Source organism: Cibotium barometz, chromosome 33, assembly GCF_041138505.1.
Source record: "Cibotium barometz isolate CiBa-2024 chromosome 33, ASM4113850v1, whole genome shotgun sequence".
Classification (NCBI taxonomy): domain Eukaryota; kingdom Viridiplantae; phylum Streptophyta; class Polypodiopsida; order Cyatheales; family Cibotiaceae; genus Cibotium; species Cibotium barometz.
Genome location: NC_141078.1, coordinates 10,114,410 through 10,126,105, shown reverse-complemented (window position 1 = coordinate 10,126,105; position 11,696 = coordinate 10,114,410).

Sequence of the window (11,696 nt, the reverse complement as noted above, 5' to 3'; positions counted from 1 at the left end):
GATAATTTTCACTATCGAGCTAGAGGAGTATACTTTAAAAACACTAGACATGGAGGAGGAAAGACTTGTATAAATGATCTCAAAGAGATGTTTAATTGGTTTTACAGCTATACTTTTGGGCAAAAACTATCTATGGAAAGAATCGTACAAATTACCTCAAAGAAATTATCCCAAACAAATGTTTTATTGGTTTTACAGGTATACTTTTGGACGAAAACTATCTATGGAAAGGGCTCATACAAGTGATTTAGCAAAGGTAAGGTAGCAAGAAAACAAGAAAAGATTAGAAGATCACAAAAGTGGCGAGCTGGCATAGGACAAGCACGCCATGTGGCATGGAGATCACAAAGACGAGAAGGAAAAATTTGGAAATAGTATCATGAAATTTTGTATACCAAAAACAAAATAGAATATGCCAACATTTTGAAGAAAGTTGTAAGCATTTTTGCTTAATGCCGACTCACAATTAAAACTTAATCGCATCATTTCATTAGATAAATGAGATTTCATTAGATAAATGGGATTTCATTACATAAATGAGATATAGAATAAGATGTTTACAATGAGAAAACTAACTGCTCTCGAGTATACCTTTGGTAACCTCACAACCATCTGCTATAATTGCAAGGCAATAATCCTCCCTAAAATTACAAAGTTTTTGTATATGTGAGAGAAGGATATAATTCATGCCAAATTTGATTTCAGGTGATCTTCATACACAAATGAGAATCCCTCATCAATAATAGTGGTTGCCTTGAACTCTGCCACATCAAACCCTGTGCTTAAAATCTTTTCCTCTTCATGGTGGACCACATCCATAACTTCCTCATCTTCAGATCCAATACCTGTGAGCAAATGCTGGTTTGGAAATCTTTTGACCTTCTCCTTTGGGCTCCTCATGATCCTTTGTATAGTCCTCTCTTCATGAATGAAGAAGTAGATAAGAAACAAACCCAAAGTAGTGCTCAAACAGTTTGCACTTTCTTTTGTGAAGAGGGCATATGTCTAGACAAATCTTTATCCTCTTATCCTATGAATAACTATCCCACCTATTGGAAAGGATTTTCTTTTCAGACGCCGAGAGGACAAATATCGACATATGAACATATTGCAATGCGAGATGACACGTGCAGGGCTGATGTCATTAAATCGTATGATGGAGATGACATGATGGAGATGATATGTGTAGGGCTTATGTGGGTAGAAATGCATGGAAATATGCCACATGTAGGGCTGACATCATCGCGATAATTATGACGCCAATGTCTGTATAAAGGAAAAAAAATTCATTTTTTCCAAAAGTCTCTTTCGTGTGTAATTCTACTTCGTCTAGGCAATAGGTAGAAATGTTGCGAATTATCAACCCCCGCCTTCCATTCACTGAGCAAAGAGTAGAATCTTGTGCCGTCCAATTGGCCTCTTCACGCCTTGGGCAGACAGAAACTTTCCATTCACTGAGCGAAGAGCAGATTCCTACGCTATCAGATTGGCCGTGGGCACATAATTTCCATCCATCGAGCGAAGATTCCTGCGCTATCCGATTTGCCTTGTCGCGCCGTGACTGAGTGAAGAGCAACTTCCACTGACGGTAGATTCGCCTCTTGTTGACCGAGCAAAGTCTCCGCTGGCATCTAAATCTCTTCATCGAGCCGTAAACAAGGTTTTTTCCTCTCTGTTTACATGTATGGCGTGCATGAAGCAAACACAGAGGATGGTTTATAATGATCCATCGCTTCCAAAGGAACAAGAAGAGCAAAAGCCAAAGGAACCTCATGTTTCTAAACCTGAGGAACCTCAAACATCAAAAAATGTTGATGTTAAAATAGAGGATAAGGTGAAAGAAATGAAGATGAAACCAAAGGAAGGAACCAATATTTCCAAGGCTCGGACTTTTTTGCAAAGGCAAAGGAAATTGTTTATTGAGATAAGGAAAGCACAGGAGTCAACAAGTCAACAAACTTGCTTATCCCTAGGGCTCCATTCATAAGAGTAATAAGGGATATTTCTGATAGTATCAAAGGGAAAGTCTATTACAAATGGCAAACTGGTGCAGTGGCCGCTACTGCAATCTCTTGGTACACCTTATTTTTTGTTGTGGACCGTGCAGGCAAAGGCAATTAATATTATACGTAACAATGGAAAGATCTTGACTCGCCACGTCCAACAGGTGAAACAAGTGAACGCCTCTACATCGGAAAGAATGCCTATGCATTCACCTTTTAAGCATTTTACCTTTAAGCAAGGAATCCCTGAGAAAGTTAACAAAAAGGGTACTCCGAAGAAGAAGCTTCAATTCACAGGCAAGAAGGCTTCTACAGAAGAGACCCAGGCAAAGGATGTGGATGCAGGGCCAGAGACAGAGAATCCGAAGGGCATGGAGCCCCAGTAGCCCTAGCCTGCAGATCTTTATTAGTACATTTCATTTTGTAAAGATTCTTCTCGATACGAGATTTTTTCTCATATCTTTGTTTTTTTAAATATCCAAAATTCTTATTGAACCCCTCATTATTTTAGCAATTTAAGATAGCTTTAAAAACAATTTACAAAAAATTTGAGAGAGAGAGAAAGAGAGAGAGAGAGAGAGAGAGAGAGAGAGAGAGAGAGAGAGAGAGCAAAGCATAATACGAGTACACAGATAAATTGAAATGTCGTAAGATATTTTCCATTAAAGTAACATTGAGATTCAAATTGTTTTGAGCCCAAGTCCTCAATACAAAACATTCCTAAAATTCCTAATCATCCTGCTGAGTAGGCTTTTCTTTAATTGGCTTGTTTTGGGTCTTTTGAAGGATTGTTTGATGCATGGCTTTGGCTTCAACTATTAGTTTTTTTGCATCTTCTTCAAGGTCTGCCTTAAAGCTTTCAGAGTACACAACAGATTTATCATCTGTATCCCCAACAGAGGAATACACTGAGTCATCTTGTGAGACTGGAGGGGCGTAGCAACCTTGCTAGAGCAGAATCCTTAACGCAAGAAGAATTCACATCCATGGGAGGCTGGCTTTTGTTAATGAGCTATGAGTAAGAAATAATGTCACAACTTTCATATGTAGGATGTCTTTATATACTACTGAAAACCATGTTCTACAATCCTAGTGTGCCATAAAACCACCTAGTTTTGAACAATTGTCATCTCCAATCATGTGTGTCATAAAACCATTTTCCTAGCCTACAATGAATTGACCATTCTTAAAGAATTTATACAATCCAAGAAAATATATTAAAATACACATTACACTTTTGATTGGTAAATCATAAAAGATTTTACAAAAAATGGTTTGAAAAGGAAGCTTGGAAGGTATTGTTCTAGAGAAGTTCATTAACTCATCGATATACCCTTAGCCTCCCAGTCGGTATCTACCAAGGCCATCGGCTCCATTCGCTTATGAATCTTCCTATTATTCACCTTGAATTGTGCCTTGCTAATATCCTCACCTCCTACAATTTGAAGGTGCTCCCTAACGTTTAGGAGGCTCCAATGTCTACTTGCACTTACAACTTCCACCACACCACTTTGGCAACCGAACACAAATGTCAAGAGGTAAAACAACTTGTTCATCTGCCTGCATTAGAACCCAATAACTGTTCTTTTTCATCCATCGCTCATAATAAAAGCGTATGTATAACGTGGAACGAGCTTTGAGATACCGAAATGAAACACTAGAGTCTACTATATTACACTTGAATGTATCATTTTTATGCACCCCCTCTACAATACTTCAATGCTCTCCAAGCAAGGCAACCATGTCATCACCTAGTACTTTCTTGCACACAAACATGGTAGATGTTTGTGAGAGGTAAATTGATTGAACATCTTAGCAAAAAGATGTATTCGGCATACCCAACTAAGACCCACAGATCGAGAGGGCTTTGCAAACTTTAAAGACCCTTGTATATCACAAAGCATCTTTGATTTCATGACCATTACAGTCCAAGCATCTAGGATTAGCCATTCAATAGAAGAGAGGGGGGAGATGTTATCATCTGTAACTTACCCCAAAACCACCATCATGCCTTGGAACCACATAGGAGTGCCGGTAAAAGAAAACTTTTTCTTTGAGAAGTTATGCACTGTTTCTATACAAGAAAACATTGCTTCACTCTGATATCTCCATGTAATGCTTGAAATGTTCCAGTAAGACTGCGTAATGGTTGCTCCTCTACCAAGTTTGAGGGAAAAATGTCTACAAACAAGAAATAAGATGACTTAGAAAGAAAGAAACTTCTAGCAGTCATAAAATCATATGCTCCTTTCAAACTCATGATACTTACAGTTGCATGAAAACTTAGTTTGTTGGCAAAGATGGATATCTCGTGTTGTGTAAACGTGTTGTACCATGGCCTTTAGTTCTCCAATGCTGGCCTTTTTGAAACCCTGTATTAAACGACCTTTCCAATGAAGCTCCATCACATCCCGCCATCGAACTCGATGGGGACCAATTGCAGTAGGCTACAGGAAAACCCAAGCACCCTTGCGAAATGCCTCTCTCACCCAAGCACCATCATCGTCCCTCTTATTGTACAGTGAGATCTTCTCAATCTCATCTTTTGGTCTTCTTTGTGGTGTATCCATATCAATTGTGAAGCTATAGTAGTAAGATTAGGGTTGGGCAAATGAGATAGAGAAAGAAAATGTGAAGATGCTATGCAAATTAGGGTTTCGGGCTTGATGGTTTCATTAGGGTTGGGCAAATAAGATAGAGATGGAAGAGGAAGGGAGAAAGAGTTTAATTTGGACGTTCAAGAGGGAAAGCGGACTTGAAAATGAAATTTTTGACTACAATGAAATTTGAGATAGGTTTTTGGGGAGAAAAGTGAGTTTTGGGAGATCTCAAAAATTTCAAAATTTTAAGGATTTTTTGAGCCACGAAAATGGTGGGACCATACCTACCCTAAACCACCTACTTTTCTAAAGGGACAAGTATAATTATTAGTACTGAAAGCCTAGTCTTCCTCCCTATAGCCTAGTCTCCCTCCCTATATTCAAAGGAGACCAAATGTGCACAATCCTCTATTCCTATTGGTCCGTGCTAATTACTTTCATTAGCAGAAGAAGGCCCAAAATATGTTCAAATGCCCCCTAATGTGTCACCCCTCTAGATGTGAGAAATAAGTGCATAAGAAGCGGTTGCTTGTTGCAAGTCATGACCTAGATAACCCATTTTTTTAAAAAAAACTCTCAGGATCAAAACTTGCAAATTCACCAAATTAGGCCATTTCACGAAATAACCCTTCACGGCCAATTTCTTACGAATTATAATCTCACGGCTTAAGAACCTACACTTTCATAATTTAAGCCTCATCCTGGATTAAGCCATATCACACAATAGCCATTATATATTTGTTGAGCTTATTGCTTATTATTCTTTTGGCTGAATTAATGTAGCAGCTGCTCCATGAGTACATATCCATACTCATGCACTGGAGAACATTTGCACCAAAGCCTCACCATCGACAACTCCCAGACACATCTCTGGATGGGGGGGCCATGGTGGGCAAAATCTTGGTCAATGGTACAACCCATCACTTGGAATTTTTCTTCAAATTACAAACCTCTCCAAATGACGCCACAGTCTTCACAACTCAATGATTTTCAATCCCTAGTGAAGATCTCTATATTAGCCTCGCAAGTCAACATAATTCTTTCAATCCTCACCAACAAGTTGCTACTTCAACACACAGAGCAGTTCAATATGAGTCTATATGACTCAATTTTTATACGTAATGTAAATCTGCTTCATAAGAGCACTTAAATATACATAAAAACATAAAAAGCACATGGGCAGAAGAAGACAGGATCATGTCCTACTCAACAACATTCGACAAGAATCCTGCCACACAAAGGGACATCATCTCACAAGTCAATTACTTCAAATGATGAATGTCGCTTCAATGAATCAAATGAGGAACTGAGAATCACCATCTCATTCTAATGATTAAGTCTATGTTCCTCCAGATCCTTCTCTCTCTTCTCTCACATTATTAACATCTCTTAGTGTCCCCACTAACAAAAATCACATGTAACCTTGCCGATGATTGCCACAAACAAATTAAGCAAAAAAAAGGGGCTCACACAAATATAAAAATGCAATCATTCGTAAAAAAACTCCACCCCCCACCCCGTTAGGAATTCCCAATACACCACTAACCTATTCATTCATTAACTAGCTTTTCATATTCCTTCCGAAGGAACAAATACCATTGAACGTCACTCAACATCAATGCCATTGACAAATCTTGTTCATTCTCCCCACATAAAGGTCTTCAACGCGATCACGAGGATGCGATTGCCATCAAGAAGGGGGGAATGTTAATCCAATTCTAGGATTAACAAGAGCTACTGCCGTTATCTTACATCAAGGAGTCACAGTAGATACACCAAAGGTCATACATTCAAGTTATGAAGCAATAGTGTCCAAAGCTACATCTTGGACGGGCGCTCGTAATGGTGTGACGGAGTATTCATGGCAATTCTCGCTTCAAGAGCATGTGGTAGCAAGTTAGGATGAAGTCCTAAGTGATGTACTTCATGGATATATTATGAGAGTAGTCATTGTAATATAGCATTAGGACTCTTATGAGCCTAAAGTGCCCGATTGGCCACTGTTTAAGTAAGTGTGAACACTTATGGCCATGTATATAAGTGAATTTCTCTCGTAACACTTGAAGGCACATGGCAAGGAATGGAAAGACTCAAATGAAGACACAAGTGCAAACCAATGATAACCAAAGCACTCACATGATATGAAAGCTTGATGTAGACTCCATTATGTGACAAGGACAAGTACAGCTCTCTTATAGAGCACACACACACATAATAGTACCATTATGTTTATGGGATAAATCCCAATGTGACACGTGGCATCCATAGCACACACTAGACTAGAACTCACAAACTAGCTCAACTTGACTTCATGTTCTAACACCCCCCCATGAAGGAAAGGTGAGGGACTACTGGAATGGAACCAAGAATAGAGCATGACAATGATGGACTACTAATCTATGCATCCCATGTAACTCAGAGGCTCATATCATAGCATGGCTACATGACCCACTCATAGGACTAGGGAATACACCAACATCGTGGAACTCGGCTAGGCCTAATAAAGAGACCCATCAAAGCCAATAGAAAGGCTCCCACATCCCCCTCTTGACTCCAGAACAGAATGGCAGGGAGTCACACACGAAAAAATAGAAAAAGATTACATCATTTTAGGAGGACAATCCAAGGCTGAGTACCTTTATTGACTCAAGGACACAAGACTCATTATTACAAGCATTTTTGGGGGACTACCCATGGCACAATACCCAAGCACACATAGAAGAAATCAGAAACAATAGTTACGATCATCAGGTTCATAGACCTCTGGATGGAGAGTGAGAGAGATCTCGGATGTCAGCAGTGAGAGCATGGGTCGGAGTAGAGGTGTCATCTTCTTCGTTCTTCACTAGTTGCAGCCCCAACCAAGTTGGCATGATCCTTGTTTTGTTGCTTGGCAAGCTTCTTGAAACAACAATTCTTGGTGTGATCAAGCTTCCCATAGTGATTGCACTTGAGAGTTTGAATTTACCTTTACCTTTAGAGAACAATGCATTGGTGTCAGGAGTATCTATATACCTCCATTCATGATCAAGAATCATGGCAACCATATCACCATAGGACATGTCCCGTGAGACACGAAGGGTAGGTATGATATCACGAAACTTAGGAATCTCCTCAACAATCGAGAGGAGGACAGCAACCTGATCATCTTCCCCTACAGGGGCCTTCAAAGCAGCAAGTTGTGTGATGAGAGATTCCATGTGATTCAGATGTTCATTGAGAGTGTCTTCATGCTTCATATTAAGCTTGAAGAATTCATGCCTGAGAAACACGTTGGAGTTGATGATTTTGTTGCCAAATAAGCGTTCTAGCTTGTCCCACATTTCGTGTGCAGTGTCATCAAAATCCAAATGATGATGAATAACTTGATCACCCAAACCCAAACCAACGAGAGCAAGAGCTTTGTCATTAAGAGACTCCCATTGTAGAATAAGCTTGTCATCGGATGCTCGTTTCTTGTCTTTGCCATTAACAAATTTCCACACTCCTTCTTTCATAAGTAGAAGATGCAACTTGGTTTGCCATGTAGGAAAATTCTTACCGGAGAACTTCTCAATAATGACACTTGATTTCGAAGACTCCATGGAGTGGAGGCACAAAGGACTCGCACGAATAGGGCATCAATGTTGAATGTGGCCACGATCAGAATCATCATGAAATGGCACGCTGTTTGCTCACAAAACCATGCTCAAAATCAGCATGAAATGATACTCTGTTTGCCCACTCTTTTTCATGCCATGAACAGGTTGGAAATGTCGCGCAGTAGGAGCTGAAGATGCAGGCCACACTGATAGGAATGTCACACAGGAAATGGGCAGGAGTAAAGCAAAATATGGCGGGCAAATAAAGAGGGAAATGGTGGGCAGATTCAACAAAGAATGGAGGGTGGAATCATGAGGAACTTGTTGGTAGCTCCTTGTTGATGAAGAGCGATGACTTGTGGGCAGCAACCAGTCGATGACCAATGATTAGGGGAAGGGAAGCCTTCCAAGGAGAAAGAGAGAGAGAGGCTTCTCTTTCTTGGCCTCCCTCACCTCAATCCCTTGGAAGAGCAAGGAGGAAGGGAAAGGTAAAGCAGGCTAGGAACCTGAGCTCTGATACCACATGAAGGCACATCGAAAGGAATGGAAAGACTCAAATGAAGACACAAGTGCAAAGCAATGATAACCAAAGTACTCACATGATATGAAAGCTTGATGTAGACTCCATTATGTGACAAGGACAAGTACAGCTCTCTTATAGAGCACACACACACACATAATAGTACCCTTATGCTTATGGGATAAATCCCAATGTGACACGTGGCATCCATAGCACACACTAGACTAGAACTCACAAACTGGCTCAACTTGACTTCATGTTCCAACAACTCTCCCATTGTGAAATTAATTCTTGCTCTTGCTAATCTCTCTCCCTAATGCATGCTAGTGAGTGTGTGTGAGTGAAGTGAGGTGAGAGGAGGGACGAGGACCCGTAGTGCAATGCGGCGGTGTGAAACCGCTCATGGGAGATACGGTGGAATTGCTTCTTAAGGAGTTGTAGAGCTTGGAGACCTCAAGGGTTACGAGCTTAGCCATTGGAAAGATCCTTACACGACAGTTGCGGTTCACCAGGTAATCTCTTTTTGGATGTGTTTCAAGGGGGGTTAGGGTGAGCCATAACAGTTTGTTGCCCATGGATTTTTTAAAACTCTTGAGGGGGCTTAGTTGCTTACCAGGTAATCTCTTTTTGGATGTGTTTCAAGGGGGGTTAGGGTGAGCCATAACAGTTTGTTGCCCATGGATTTTTTAAAACTCTTGAGGGGGCTTAGTTGCTCACCAGGTAATCTCTTTTTGGATGTGTTTCAAGGGGGGTTAGGGTGAGCCATAACAGTTTGTTGCCCATGGATTTTTTAAAACTCTTGAGGGGGCTTAGTTGCTTACCTTCTTTTGAAGTACTTTCCCCTTTTAAATAAAAGATTTAATTTCTTCGATTAGTTTCTTTACAAACTCTCACCATGCCCAAGCAAAAGAGGGCAAACAATTCCCAAGACTAACAAATCAGCTAGTGGTGCGTAGAGCATTCTTCTTGTCCATGCTATGACACTAGATTGTTCATAGAAAACACTTTTAGAGAACACTTAGAAAACACTAGATTGTTCATAGAAAACATTTAGATTAGAGAACACTTAGAGCCTTTAAATTTCAAAGACGTTTCTTCAAAATTTATAGATTTTTGAATAAATATTTTTGAACAAAGATGCCTTCAAAATTTGTAGATTTTTGAACAAGGATGCCTTCGATTTTGTTGTTTTTCATAATTTTAAAAAAATACAAATGAAAATGGAATTGTTGCAAGTCCATTGCATATAATTTGCAGGTTTGGTGTGTGAAACACTTATCATTGGCCGTACATAGCTTTTGAAACTTTGGAAGGAGAAGTTGGTTGTACATAGCTTTTTGAAACTTTGGTGTGTGAACACTTGTCATTGGCCATACATAGCTTTTTGAAAATTTGGAAGGAGAAGTTGATTGCCTTTTGAATTACTTTGGCCTTTCAATAAAAGCTAAATTCAACTATTTTGATTGCCTAGATTAATGCTCACCTATATTCACTTTAAGGAGAAGTTGATCACCTTTTGAATTACTTTGACCCTTGAATAAAAGCTAAATTCAATTGTTTCGATTACCTAGATTAATTAATACCCCAATTCACCTATCTCGAGGCATTAATTAATTAATGGTACTGTAAAGTTGTACCTTAGCTTACCAACCTTGGATTAAAAAGCTTAAAAAATAAATCTTACAAAAAAAGAGCTCAACATTACAAAAATTATTATCAAGATGAAATTTCCATCTCATCTTGATAAGAAATGAAAAGGCACACATAGACACCCAACATCATTTTTCACCATTAATAAAAAAGATGAAATTTCCATCTTATCTTAATAATAACTAAAAAAGCACACACAGATCCTTGGAAAACCAAGATCGATGAAAGCACTACCCACCATTAATTTTGGTACAATAAAAATAGATGGTGCATCATGACCAAGACCAGATTTTGTAGCACATTGACCATGAAAAAACCACGCACATGACTAGAACAAGGAGTAGAGATCCAAGAGAAGCACCCATAAGAGAAAGACCACATGTTGTAGGAGAAAAAATAGGTGTCCATATAGATCGACGAGTTGAACATGGGGTGCTAACAAGTGTTTTTCAAATCCACCAATAGAGGTCATTTTGGAGCCATAGCACACCCTTAATAGAGGCACAGAGCAAGCACTAGAATAGTAACAGACTTTATAGAGGAAGCACCCGAGCAATACGAGGTTATACAGACACAGAGAAACCACTTTACATAGCATAGAGAAGAACGATAACTAATTTAGCTTGAAGAATGAAATCATGAAGACGAGATGCACCCACACCCATGCATGATAGCCCAATGGTGAAGAGAGGAGCCCCATGATAACCACCAATATACCACCTTAAACCCTAAAGATGATATGCACCACAAACCATAACCAGAACCAAGCAACAAGGCATTCGACCATAATCGAAAAAAAAAGAAGTAGCCGCAAATTACGTGCATGGGAACCATTTGATAGACTCAATCGCGCGGAGACATCAATTCTGTGAGCCATGTCTTAAAGCACCTCAAGTTGGCATGGAGAGAGAAACCATGAAGGCAAAGGCTACTAGAGAAGAAAGCATGTAGATAACCACCCATTGCCATGCATGATTAAAGCTGACAAGCCCATGACGGCCGATGATAACTTTTAGCAACATTGAATCTAGCACTCTAGCAACCACCAAAAACCCTAACTATAAAGATGACATGTGCCAAAAACCCTTACCAAAAACAAGCAACAAGGTGCAAACAAAATCCAAAAACTATACAAATTGCCTGCACAGGTTACTAGAGAAGAAAGCATGTAGATAACCACCCACTGCCATGCATGATTAAAGCTGACAAGCCCATTAAGGCTGATCTCGATGATAACCATAAGCAACATTGAATCTAGCACTCTAGCAGCCACCAAAAACCCAAACTATAAAGACGACATGTGCCAAAAACCCTTACCAAAAACAAGCAACAAGGTGCAAAC